This window comes from Pelophylax lessonae, assembly GCF_965119305.1.
Source record: "Pelophylax lessonae genome assembly, chromosome: 10".
NCBI classification, from domain to species: Eukaryota; Metazoa; Chordata; class Amphibia; order Anura; family Ranidae; genus Pelophylax; species Pelophylax lessonae.
In genome coordinates this window covers 238453102-238465988 of record NC_138777.1, presented here as the reverse complement: position 1 = coordinate 238465988, position 12887 = coordinate 238453102, and positions in this window count along the sequence as shown.

Below are 12887 nucleotides of genomic sequence, written 5' to 3'. Positions count from 1 at the left end.
TGTTTTTTTTTTTTTTTTTTTTTTTTTTTTTTCTTTCTAAATTTTCTGTCCTTTTTTTTGTTGGTTTAGCAAAAAATAAAACCCCAGTGGTGATTAAATACAACCCAAAGACAGCTCTTTGTGTGGAAAAAAAAATGATAAAAAGGTCATATGGGTACAGTGTTGCATGACTGTGCAATTGTCATTCAAAGTGTGACAGTGCTGAAGGCTGAGCATTGGGCCGGGGGGGGGGGGATATATGGATATGGAGATATATATATATATATATATATATATATATATATATATATATATAATATATACACACACACACACACACACACACACACACACACACACACGTGGTTTAAATGAAAAAAAGTGTACAAAAAAAAAAACTATTTGTAATAAAATGAAAAAAATTTTTTTTTTAGCTATCTAGGTCTTTGTCAGAAATATTTCCCCAGATTTATTATGCCGATGACAATATTTTTTCTAGAACGGAAGGAAAGGTAAATTATCAAAGCAAAACATGGACCAAAATAAAAATGCTTTTTTAGTAGCGTAGGGGGGAAGATAGAACCTCTGTCAGCTTGGCATTGCAGTCTGTGTCCCTGTTGCAGATATGGCCGAGTGCTTGGCACTTCCACCTGGCAGCACCAGGGGCGTCGGTTAAAATCCCAACCATGGGACTACCTGCCTGGAGTTTGCATGTTCTCCCTGTGTGGGTTTCCTCCCACACTCCAAAAATGTGCTGGGAGGTTTACTGGCCCCAGAATAAGTATGAATGTGAGTTAGGGACCTTAGAGTGTAAGCTCCTTGAGGGCAGGGACTGATGTGAATGTATAATGAATATGTAAAGCACTGTGTAAATTGCTGACGCTATAGAAGTACCTGAAATAAATAACTTTCTTGACTTTAACCAAAATCTAAAGTGTTTTTTTTTTTGACTGGCTAAACCCTTTAAGGCACCTCCCCATTATCTATTTGGATTCAGTTTAGTGTCCATTCACACTACCACGACTTGTCAGCCTGACAAGTCGCGGTCCATTGACTGCTACAGGAGCCGTTCTAATAGGAGCGACACAAGTCGCTCCGACTTAGAAAAAGGGTCCTGTACTACTTTGGGGCGACCTCGGAGCGACTTGCATAGACTTCCATTATATGAAGTCTGTGCAAGTTGCGCCGAAGTCGCGGTGCACGCGACTTCACAGGTCGCCCCCGAAGTCGGAGCGACCTAGTGTGAACCGGCTCTTTAAAGTCTTATTGCTGGATTAAAAAAAAAAAAAAAAAAAAAACCTCTTGCACTAGAGCCCCAAAGTGCCCCCCCAACACTGCAAGGGTTACATGCTGGTTTATGACTAAGTCCTGGTTCACACCTATGTGTTTTTTAGTGCTTTTTGCAGAAACTCTCTACAGTCCTTTTAACATGGTTTTCTATAGGACATGTTCACATCCTGCTTTTTTGGAAAAAGTCTGACTTTTTTTCAACACAAAGTGGTGCATTTTTGGTTCAATGAACTTCAATGGAGAAGCTGTGGAAAAGCATGCGTTGCGATTTTTATGTTGCCGTGTTTTGCATTTTTAATCTGCCCAACAACAAATTGGTCATAAAACCCAAAAAATAAAAATGCATCAAAAATTGTGTCAACAATGTGTGTGCAAAAACACTGCGGAAACAGAGCAAAAGCAAACTGCATAGGTGTGAACCAGGCCTAAGGGAACAGGAAAACGCACCTTTACCTGCCCAATACCTGGCTCCAGCAGCAGGGAGCGCTCTATTATTCTCCGCCTCCTCCTGACTTGTGGGTGGTCCCTCGGCATCCTCATGTATTTGATGACATTAGAGTGTGATGGAGAAGAAGCTCCAGGGTACAGCGTGGAGGGAGCCTGCGGGGGATCGGGTACATAAAAAGTATTTTTTCTTGGTACTCTAGACCCTAGGAATAAATTAGCCTCTAACCCCTGTAGTGTGTGTGTGTGGGGGGTGGGGGGGGGGGGTGTGTGCGGCATATGGTCTGAGCACTGACAGGCTGACCCCCCACCCCTTCAACCTCTGCAGTAATGCTGGCAGCACTCATACGTCTATTTCCCAAAGACAACCTCTGGATATGACGCTGAGCACGTGCACTCAACTTCTTTGGTGGACCATGGTGAGGCCTGTTCTGGGTGTAACCTGTCCTGTTAAACCGCTGTATGGTTTTGGCCACCGTGCTGCAGCTCAGTTTCAGGGTCTTGGCAGTCTTCTTATAGCCTAGGCCAGTGGTTCTCAATTCCGGTCCTCGGGACCCACCAACAGGCCAGGTTTGCAAGATAACTAAATTACATCACAGGTGATCTCATTTGCTGCTCAGTGATTGCAGTATTCTAGTCTGCATCCCCCAAGGTAATACTTAAAATCTGGCCTGTTAGTGGGTCCCGAGGACCGGAATTGAGAACCACTGGCCTAGGCCATCTTTATGTAGAGCAACAATTCTTTTTTTAAGATCCTCAAAGTTGTTTGCCATGAGGTGCCATGTTGAACTTCCAGTGACCAGTATGAGAGAGAGAGAGCGATAACACCAAATTTAACACACCTGCTCCCCATTCACACCTGAGACCTTGTAACACTAATGAGTCACATGACACCGGGGAGGGAAAATGGCTAATTGGGCCCAATTTGGACATTGTCACTTAGGGGTGTACTCACTTTTGTTTCCAGCGGTTTAGACATTAATGGCTGTGTGTTGAGTTATTTTGAGGGGACAGCAAATTTACACTGTTATACAAGCTGTACACTCACTACTAATTATAAACAGATACAGTATCGCACAAAATTAGCCATTTTCCCTCCCCGGTGTCATGTGACTCTGAAATTTGGTGTTATCGCTCTCACTCTCTCATACTGGTCACTGGAAGTTCAACATGGCTCCTCATGGCAAAGAACTCTCTGAGGATCTGAAAAAAAGAATTGTTGCTCTACATAAAGATGGCTTGGATAGTGTCATTAAATGCCACCTCCCCTCCCTGTCTCAATGAGGCCATCGGTTTTCATCCCTTTCTTGAGGGTTTCACATCAGGGGGATGGATTGATGAGTAGTTTTCCCAATGTATGTATTTGATTGTAATAATACTCAGTGGTGGCTGGTGCTTCAAGTGTAAATGATGGAAATAAAATCTAACTTTTGTTGACATATTATAAGAATTTCTAATCTGTAATTTGATGCCTTTTGGAGATTTTTCCATCTTTCCTTGGCTTCTTTATGCACATTAATACAAATTTATACCTGGGGTGCCCAAACTTTCGATTCCCACTGTATGTATTCATACATGGAAATCATATCCCCCCTTATGTATTTATACATGGTGATCATATCCCCCCTTATGTATTTATATATGGAGATCATATCCCCCCCCCTTATGTATTTATACATGGAGATCATATCCCCCCCTATGTATTTATACATGATGATCATATCCCCCCCTTATGTATTTATACATGGAGATCATATCCCCCCCCTTATGTATTTATACATGGAGATCATATCCCCCCCCCTTATGTATTTATACATGGAGATCATATCCCCCCTTATGTATTCATACATGGAAATCATATCCCCCCTTATGTATTTATACATGGAAATCATATCCCCCCTTATGTATTTATATATGGATATCATATGCCCCCTTATGTATTTATACATGGAGATCATATCCCCCCCCCCTTATGTATTTATACATGGAGATCATATCCCCCCCTATGTATTTATACATGATGATCATATCCCCCTTATGTATTTATACATGGAGATCATATCCCCCCCCTTATGTATTTATACATGGAGATCATATCCCCCCCCCTTATGTATTTATACATGGAGATCATATCCCCCCCCTATGTATTTATACATGGAGATCATATCCCCCCCCTTATGTATTTATACATGGAGATCATATCCCCCCCTTATGTATTTATACACGGTGATCATACCCCCCCTTATGTATTTATACATGGAGATCATCCCCCCCTTATTTATTTATACATGGAGATCATATCCCCCTTATGTATTTATACATGGAGATCATATCCCCCTTATGTATTTATACATGGAGATCATATCCCCCTTATGTATTTATACATGGTGATCATATCCCCCCCTTATGTATTTATACATGGAGATCATATCCCCTTATGTATTTATACATGGAGATCATATCCCCCCTTATGTATTTATACATGGTGATCATATCCCCCCTTATGTATTTATACATGGTTATCATATACCACCTTATGTATTTATACATGGAGATCATATCCCCCCTTATGTATTTATACATGGAGATCATATCCCCCCTTATGTATTTATACATGGAGATCATATCCCCCCCTTATGTATTTATACATGGAGATCATATCCCCCCCTTATGTATTTATACATGGAGATCATATCCCCCCCTTATGTATTTATACGTGGAGATCATATCCCTCCCTTATGTATTTATACATGGAGATCATATCCCCCCTTATGTATTTATACATGGTGATCATATCCCCCCTTATGTATTTATACATGGTGATCATATCCCCCCTTATGTGATTATACATGGTGATCATATCCCCCCTTATGTGATTATACATGGAGATCATATCCCCCCCTTATGTATTTATACATGGAGATCATATCCCCCCCCTTATGTATTTATACATGGAGATCATATCCCCCCCCCTTATGTATTTATACACGGTGATCATACCCCCCCTTATGTATTTATACATGGAGATCATCCCCCCCTTATTTATTTATACATGGAGATCATATCCCCCTTATGTATTTATACATGGAGATCATATCCCCCTTATGTATTTATACATGGTGATCATATCCCCCCTTATGTGATTATACATGGAGATCATATCCCCCCCCTTATGTGATTATACATGGAGATCATATCCCCCCCCTTATGTATTTATACATGGAGATCATATCCCCCCCTATGTATTTATACATGATGATCATATCCCCCTTATGTATTTATACATGGAGATCATATCCCCCCCCTTATGTATTTATACATGGAGATCATATCCCCCCCCTTATGTATTTATACATGGAGATCATATCCCCCCCTATGTATTTATACATGATGATCATATCCCCCTTATGTATTTATACATGGAGATCATATCCCCCCCCTTATGTATTTATACATGGAGATCATATCCCCCCCCTTATGTATTTATACACGGTGATCATACCCCCCCTTATGTATTTATACATGGAGATCATCCCCCCCTTATTTATTTATACATGGAGATCATATCCCCCTTATGTATTTATACATGGAGATCATATCCCCCTTATGTATTTATACATGGAGATCATATCCCCCTTATGTATTTATACATGGTGATCATATCCCCCCCCTTATGTATTTATACATGGAGATCATATCCCCCCTTATGTATTTATACATGGTGATCATATCCCCCCTTATGTATTTATACATGGTTATCATATACCACCTTATGTATTTATACATGGAGATCATATCCCCCCTTATGTATTTATACATGGAGATCATATCCCCCCCTTATGTATTTATACATGGAGATCATATCCCCCCCTTATGTATTTATACATGGAGATCATACCCCCCCTATGTATTTATACATGGAGATCATACCCCCCCTATGTATTTATACATGGAGATCATATCCCCCCCTTATGTATTTATACATGGAGATCATATCCCCCCTTATGTATTTATACATGGAGATCATATCCCCCCCTTATGTATTTATACATGGAGATCATATCCCCCCTTATGTATTTATACATGGTGATCATATCCCCCCTTATGTATTTATACATGGTGATCATATCCCCCCTTATGTATTTATACATGGAGATCATATCCCCCCCCTTATGTATTTATACATGGAGATCATATCCCCCCCCCTTATGTATTTATACACGGTGATCATACCCCCCCTTATGTATTTATACATGGAGATCATCCCCCCCTTATTTATTTATACATGGAGATCATATCCCCCTTATGTATTTATACATGGAGATCATATCCCCCTTATGTATTTATACATGGTGATCATATCCCCCCCCTTATGTATTTATACATGGAGATCATATCCCCCCTTATGTATTTATACATGGTGATCATATCCCCCCCTTATGTGATTATACATGGAGATCATATCCCCCCCTTATGTGATTATACATGGAGATCATATCCCCCCCTTATGTGATTATACATGGAGATCATATCCCCCCCTTATGTGATTATACATGGAGATCATATCCCCCCTTATGTGATTATACATGGAGATCACATCCCCCCCTTATGTATTTATACACGAAGCTCATGTCCGCCCTTATGTATTTAAAAGTGTCAAAAATGTCAGTTAGGGGTCCGATCTGTCCGCCGCAATGTCGCAGTCCCGCAAAAAATTGCAGATCGCCGCCATTACTAGTAAAAAAAACCAAAAATGACATAAATCTTTCCCCTAGTTTGTAGGTGCGATAACTTTTGCGCAAACCAATCAAAATACACTTATTGCGATTTTTCTTTTTTTTTTTTTTTTACCAAATATATGTAGCAGAAAACACTTCAGAGACAGAAATTGCTTCTATTTCTCTCCAGCTTCAAACAATAGTGGAGAAACAGGCTTTGTTATTTTGGCACATCGAAAGTTTTGAGCACTACATTAAGGAAGAGATCGATCCCTTAGGGTTGCCCATACAAATATTTCCCACGTTGGACAACATTGATGAGATGTTTAAAAAAAGATGGGAAAATAATTTACAACAATGCACAAAGAGCAATGATGAAACTTCTGATAGAAGAATACAAAAGACGCATTGTTTCATTAGAAAAAGATATTGACAGTGTGTACTCAAAACTAAAGGATTCCCTCAACTACAAGGAACATGAGACCACGATTAAATCTCACTTGGACTCAGGGAAACTTTTTTAGTGAAAGAAAAAAAATTTTGGAGGGATAAATTAGCCTTTCAAAAAGGCAAGGCATATAGGTGGCAGCAGAATAAATTACTGAGGAACTATACAAAAAATATACAACATAGAGGAGATAAGGTGGATGAGGGTTCCAATTCGTCTTTAAATTCCACATTGTCTTCTTCTTCACAGCAAGGATTGAGAAGGGCCAATCCCCCACAAACACAAACATGCTTCATCATCAACAAAGACCAACAAATCTAAGAAACACACACAATCTCCTTCTACAGTGCATTGCGAAAGTATTCGGCCCCCTTGAACTTTTCGACTTTTGCCACATTTCAGGCTTCAAACATAAAGATATAAAACTGTAATTTTTTGTGAAGAATCAACAACAAGTGGGACACAATCATGAAGTGGAACGAAATTTATTGGATATTTCAAACTTTAACAAATGAAAAACTGAAAAATTGGGCGTGCAAAATTATTCAGCCCCCTTAAGTTAATACTTTGTAGCGCCACCTTTTGCTGCGATTACAGCTGTAAGTCGCTTGGGGTATGTCTCTATCAGTTTTGCACATCGAGAGACTGAAATTTTTGCCCATTCCTTCTTGCAAAACAGCTCGAGCTCAGTGAGGTTGGATGGAGAGCGTTTGTGAACAGCAATTTTCAGCTCTTTCCACAGATTCTCGATTGGATTCAGGTCTGAACTTTGACTTGGCCATTCTAACACCTGGATATGTTTGTGAACCATTCCATTGTAGATTTTGCTTTATGTTTTGGATCATTGTCTTGTTGGAAGACAAATCTCCGTCCCAGTCTCAGGTCTTTTGCAGACTCCATCAGGTTTTCTTCCAGAATGGTCCTGTATTTGGCTCCATCCATCTTCCCATCAATTTTAACCATCTTCCCTGTCCCTGCTGAAGAAAAGCAGGCCCAAACCATGATGCTACCACCACCATGTGTGACAGTGGGGATGGTGTGTTCAGGGTGATGAGCTGTGTTGCTTTTACACCAAACAACGTTTTGCATTGTTGCCAAAAAGTTTGATTTTGGTTTCATCTGAGCAGAGCCCCTTCTTCCACATGTTTGGTGTCTCCCAGGTGGCTTGTGGCAAACTTTAAATGACACTTTTTATGGATATCTTTAAGAAATGGCTTTCTTCTTGCCACTCTTCCATAAAGGGCAGATTTGTGCAGTATACGACTGATTGTTGTCCTATGGACAGAGTCTCCCACCTCAGCTGTAGATCTCTGCAGTTCATCCAGAGTGATCATGGGCCTCTTGGCTGCATCTCTGATCAGTCTTCTCCTTGTATGAGCTGAAAGTTTAGAGGGACGGCCAGGTCTTCGTAGCTTTGCAGTGGTCTGATACTCCTTCCATTTCAATATTATCGCTTGCACAGCGCTCCTTGGGATGTTTAAAGCTTGGGAAATCTTTTTGTATCCAAATCCAGCTTTAAACTTCTCCACAACAGTATCTCGGATCTGCCTGGTGTGTTCCTTGTTCTTCATGATACTCTCTGCGCTTAAACCACTTAAGCCCCGGAAGATTTTACCCCCTTCCTGACCAGGGCCTATTTTGCGATTCGGCACTGCGTGACTTTAACGGACAATTGCGCAGTCGTGCGATGCTGTACCCAAATGAAATTGACGTCCTTTTTTACCCACAAACAGAGCTTTCTTTTGGTGGTATTTGATCACCTGTGCGGTTTTTCTTTTTTTTTTTTTTTTGATCATGCGCTATAAACAAAAGAGCGTCCATTTTGCAAAAATAACAATATTTTTCACATTTTTTTTATATGAAATTCCCCCAAAAAAATGTAAAAATCAAATACCATATGTTTGGTAATAAAAAAATCGCAAAAAGCGTATTTTGATTGGTTTGCGCAAAAGTTATTGCGTTTACTAACAAAGGGAAAGATTTTTGGCGGCGGCGATCTTGCAGGAACATTGGGGCGAACAGATTAGACCCTTGACTGACATTTTTGACACTTTTGGGGGTACCAGTGACATTACTGCAGTAATCAGTGCTATACATATGCAGTTACTGTAAAAATGACACTGGCAGTAAAGGGGTTAACTTTTTTTTGAGAGGGAGGGGCTGTGTATGTCCCTAGGGGCGTGTTTCTAACTGTGATTGGCTGTGGCTTGATGTGTAAGAACAGTGATCAATGGTCCTACATAGTAGAACCGTTTGCTCACCATTCTTACACAGGGGAGACTGACAGGCTGCTTTGTTTACACTAGCCACCTGCCTTTCTCCCGCTGTCACGGACGATCGCGAGTGCCCGGCGGACATAGGGGCCGCCGGGCACACGCGCGGGGGGGTCCGTGACCGAGCGGGAGTGCGCATCCGGCGGCACGCGTTCGCTCCCAAAACCCTTACAGGCTAGCGACGTAGCCCTACGTCGCTTTGCCTGTGAGGGGCTGAATGCCGACGTAAATAGTCGTGCGGCAGTCGGCAAGTGGTTGAATGGACCTCTGAGACTATCACAGTGCAGGTACATTTATACGGAGAGTTGATTACACACAGGTGGATTCTATTTATCATCATTAGTCATTTAGGTCAACATTGGATCATTCAGAGATCCTCACTGAACTTCTGGAGAGAGTTTGCTGCACTGAATTAAAGGGGCTGAATAATTTTGCGCGCCCACTTTTTCAGTTTTTTATTTGTTAACAAAGTTTGAAATATTCAATAAATTTCGTTCCACTTCATGATTGTGTCCCACTTGTTGATTCTTCACAAAAAATTACAGTTTTATATCTTTATGTTTGAAGCCTGAAATGTGGCAAAAGGTCAAAGTTCAAGGGGGCCGAATACTTTCGCAATGCACTGTACTTCTTCTGGTGGTTCGGGTGGCACTTGGGTATCAGGTAATGCACGTGGTGGCCCCTCTGGGCAATCTATTTCAATGTTTTCTCACTTTTCCAATATCCCTGCACCATCATCTGAGACTAACACTCATAAGGAAGATGATTTTTTATAAATTTGATAGACACTGAGAATTCATCCAAACTGAACACTGATCCTTTCACTAACACAGGTAATCTATGCATTGTTAATCTTTCTGACTATGAACTCTCTACTAATGAAATCTCACTACTCACCAAAGGTCTCCGTTTTTGCCCAGACTCGGATCTGGACAAATTCGAGATCATTAAAGATTTACAACTTTTCGACACGGAAACTTATTCTAAAGGGCCTCTATGCCAAACAGTCACCACAAACTAATACCATACGAAAGACTGATAAAGCCTTGGATGATCTTATAACCCTACTAGAGGAACAGGAAGAGAAAGATCTTTTAGACCAATTAGACATAGAAACCTTGTTAAATGAACACATGAGTACCACAACGGAGACAACTTTGGGAAAAACTACTCTTACTAAAAAGTCAGACAAATTCTCCTCTCCAAACCTCAATCACAATTTAGGTGCCTTCCTTGCGGCTAGGACTCAGGACATCCATAGATTAAAACTTAGTCCCACAACAAAGAATATTTCATCACAAGAGAAAATAGCGCTAGATAACCTCATAAACCAAGACCAATTAACTATAAAGCCCCCTTTTTTCTCTTCTCTTTCTTTCCCCTTCCCCTCCTCTCTATCTCGCTTTTCTTTTTCCTCATTTCCCGTTGTTGTGTCTCTGTCTCGTCGTCCCTACCCCAGCGTCCTACCCTTATACCTCTCCCTCACCTCCTGTAGTATTGTAGTACCATGCTAATAGGAACCGCCAGTTAACCATCTGGCCCTATCTTTGTACCAGCCCTCCCCGGCTTACTTATCGGCATAACCCCCCCCCCCTCCCCGATCATTGTGTCCCTAGGTTGGTCCTCTTTCAACCTGCTTGGGGGTCTTGGGCACAGTGTGCTCCCTCTGGGGGTGCCTGACCCCCCGATCGTGTGCCTGGGGACCCCCCTAATTTCAATCGCAGGGCCCACTTTTCGACCGTGATCCAGCCGAGGGGTTCTGAGGTATAATTTTTCTATGGGGAGTACTAATACCTTCAGTTCTGACACTTATTGGTACTTGAGTGCTGCTTACCATGCACAAGTATTAAACATATTGGACTAGGTGGGACTTTATATGAGACCCAAGCTGGTATTGCCCGGCGTCTCCATCCCTATAACAAAACACAAAATGAGGTTGAAGGATTGTAAGAGGTGCATGAAAGTCAACCAGCCCCCAGTCTGATGTACTCACCCTCCAGTCTGTCACCAACCAAGTAGACCTGTCTCTTGGTATAAAGAACAGGGGGTTTAGTTGACACACATTTGCAAACGCATGTGAAAGCTGCAGAGCCACTTCACGGCACCCTGTTATATCTACAGTCCTACACTCTTAATTTAGTGTCCTCACACTGGAGGCACATGGCCGCTAATGGGTGGATGGGGGAACAGGTGAGAGGGAGACAGCCCAACCTCCCCCAACCCATCCCCATCCACAACTGGCTGTTGTCTCAAAGACTCAAATAATTAGGTTTATAACCATGGTGCAAACTGGAAAAGACCAGCTGAAAAGCATTACACCTCCATCCCCTTGGTGGATGCAGCATATAGATAGGAAGGGATTTTATGTATGGGGCATGGCCTGTAAAGCACACTGCCTTTGAAATCCCTAATTTCCTTTTGGGACTTTATGTGAGACAAGCAGGTCATGCTATTGGTCTCCATCCCTGTATACGGAAAACACTAAGGTCAAATCAAAACGGCATCCACCAAAAACGCACGAAAATCGCACGGTGGGACTTTATATGAGGCACCAAGCTGTAAGCAAGGCGTCTCCATCCCTGGTTGCTTAAACATATTGGACTAGGTGGGACTTTATATGAGACCCAAGCTGGTGTTGCCCAGCGTCTCCATCCCTATAACAAAAATGTGTGTCAACTAAACCCCTGTTCTTTGTACCAAGAGACAGGTTTTATTTGGTTGGTGACTGACTGGAGGGTGAGTACATCAGACTGGGGGCTGGCTGACTTTCATGCACCTCTTGCAATCCTTCAACCTCATTTTGTACCATGCACAAGTTGCCCTATCCCTGGGGCTTTTGTGTTCCCCCCAATTGAACATCATTTGTTTACTAGTCATGAGTTACATATCATTCGGTATTTGTTATTGTCCTAACTAATGATGTTTTTATACACTCTTTGTAACCTTACCTGTATGTTTATAAAAGTTTTCAATAAAATGTTTATTAAAAAAAAAAAACTATAAAGCCCTCTGCCAAAGGGGGCAATATAGTATTGATGATTAATAACCGGTACAAACTTATGTGTATGAAGATTCTACGAAATAAAGACTGGTATAAACCAATTTCAAGGTCTGCAATAGACAAACTCAACCAAGAATTCTATATTTTGGTGGATACGGCATACCTTAATAATGTCATTACAAAACGAACATGGGAGTTCATACGCACAAGTCATCTAAAAATACCCATTTTCTGCAGTCTTCCAAAAATACAGAAAAACAAACACAACCCACCAGGCAGGCCCATCATTTCAGGATGAGAAAGTATCTCTGGATGGCACTGTAATACATTGTATGATCTTTCACGATGATTATTGAAATAACGTTATATTCTTTATTAACAGAAGCAAACAAATTTGTGCAATCTCCCTATCGTAGTATACCCCTGATGAAAGGATAATAACCTGAAACACGTCGGGTGATTTGGAGTTTGTTTGCATTATTTTCACACTTCGCAACAATAGGATGTATATTGTCATAAAGATGCTTTTTGATGGTTTTATTGGTGATATAACAATTGTTATTTTAACATGCTATAAATAAAATTGTGTATTTTTTATTCTCTTTACTTTGGTGTCATGTCTGCCTTTACTTTTCAATGATTTTTATTGAGTTTTTAATTTTCAATATTTTTATTGAGTTTTCGTGAAAAGAACAAAAGTCACAACAGTGCAAAATGTACCGTCAAGGAACGGC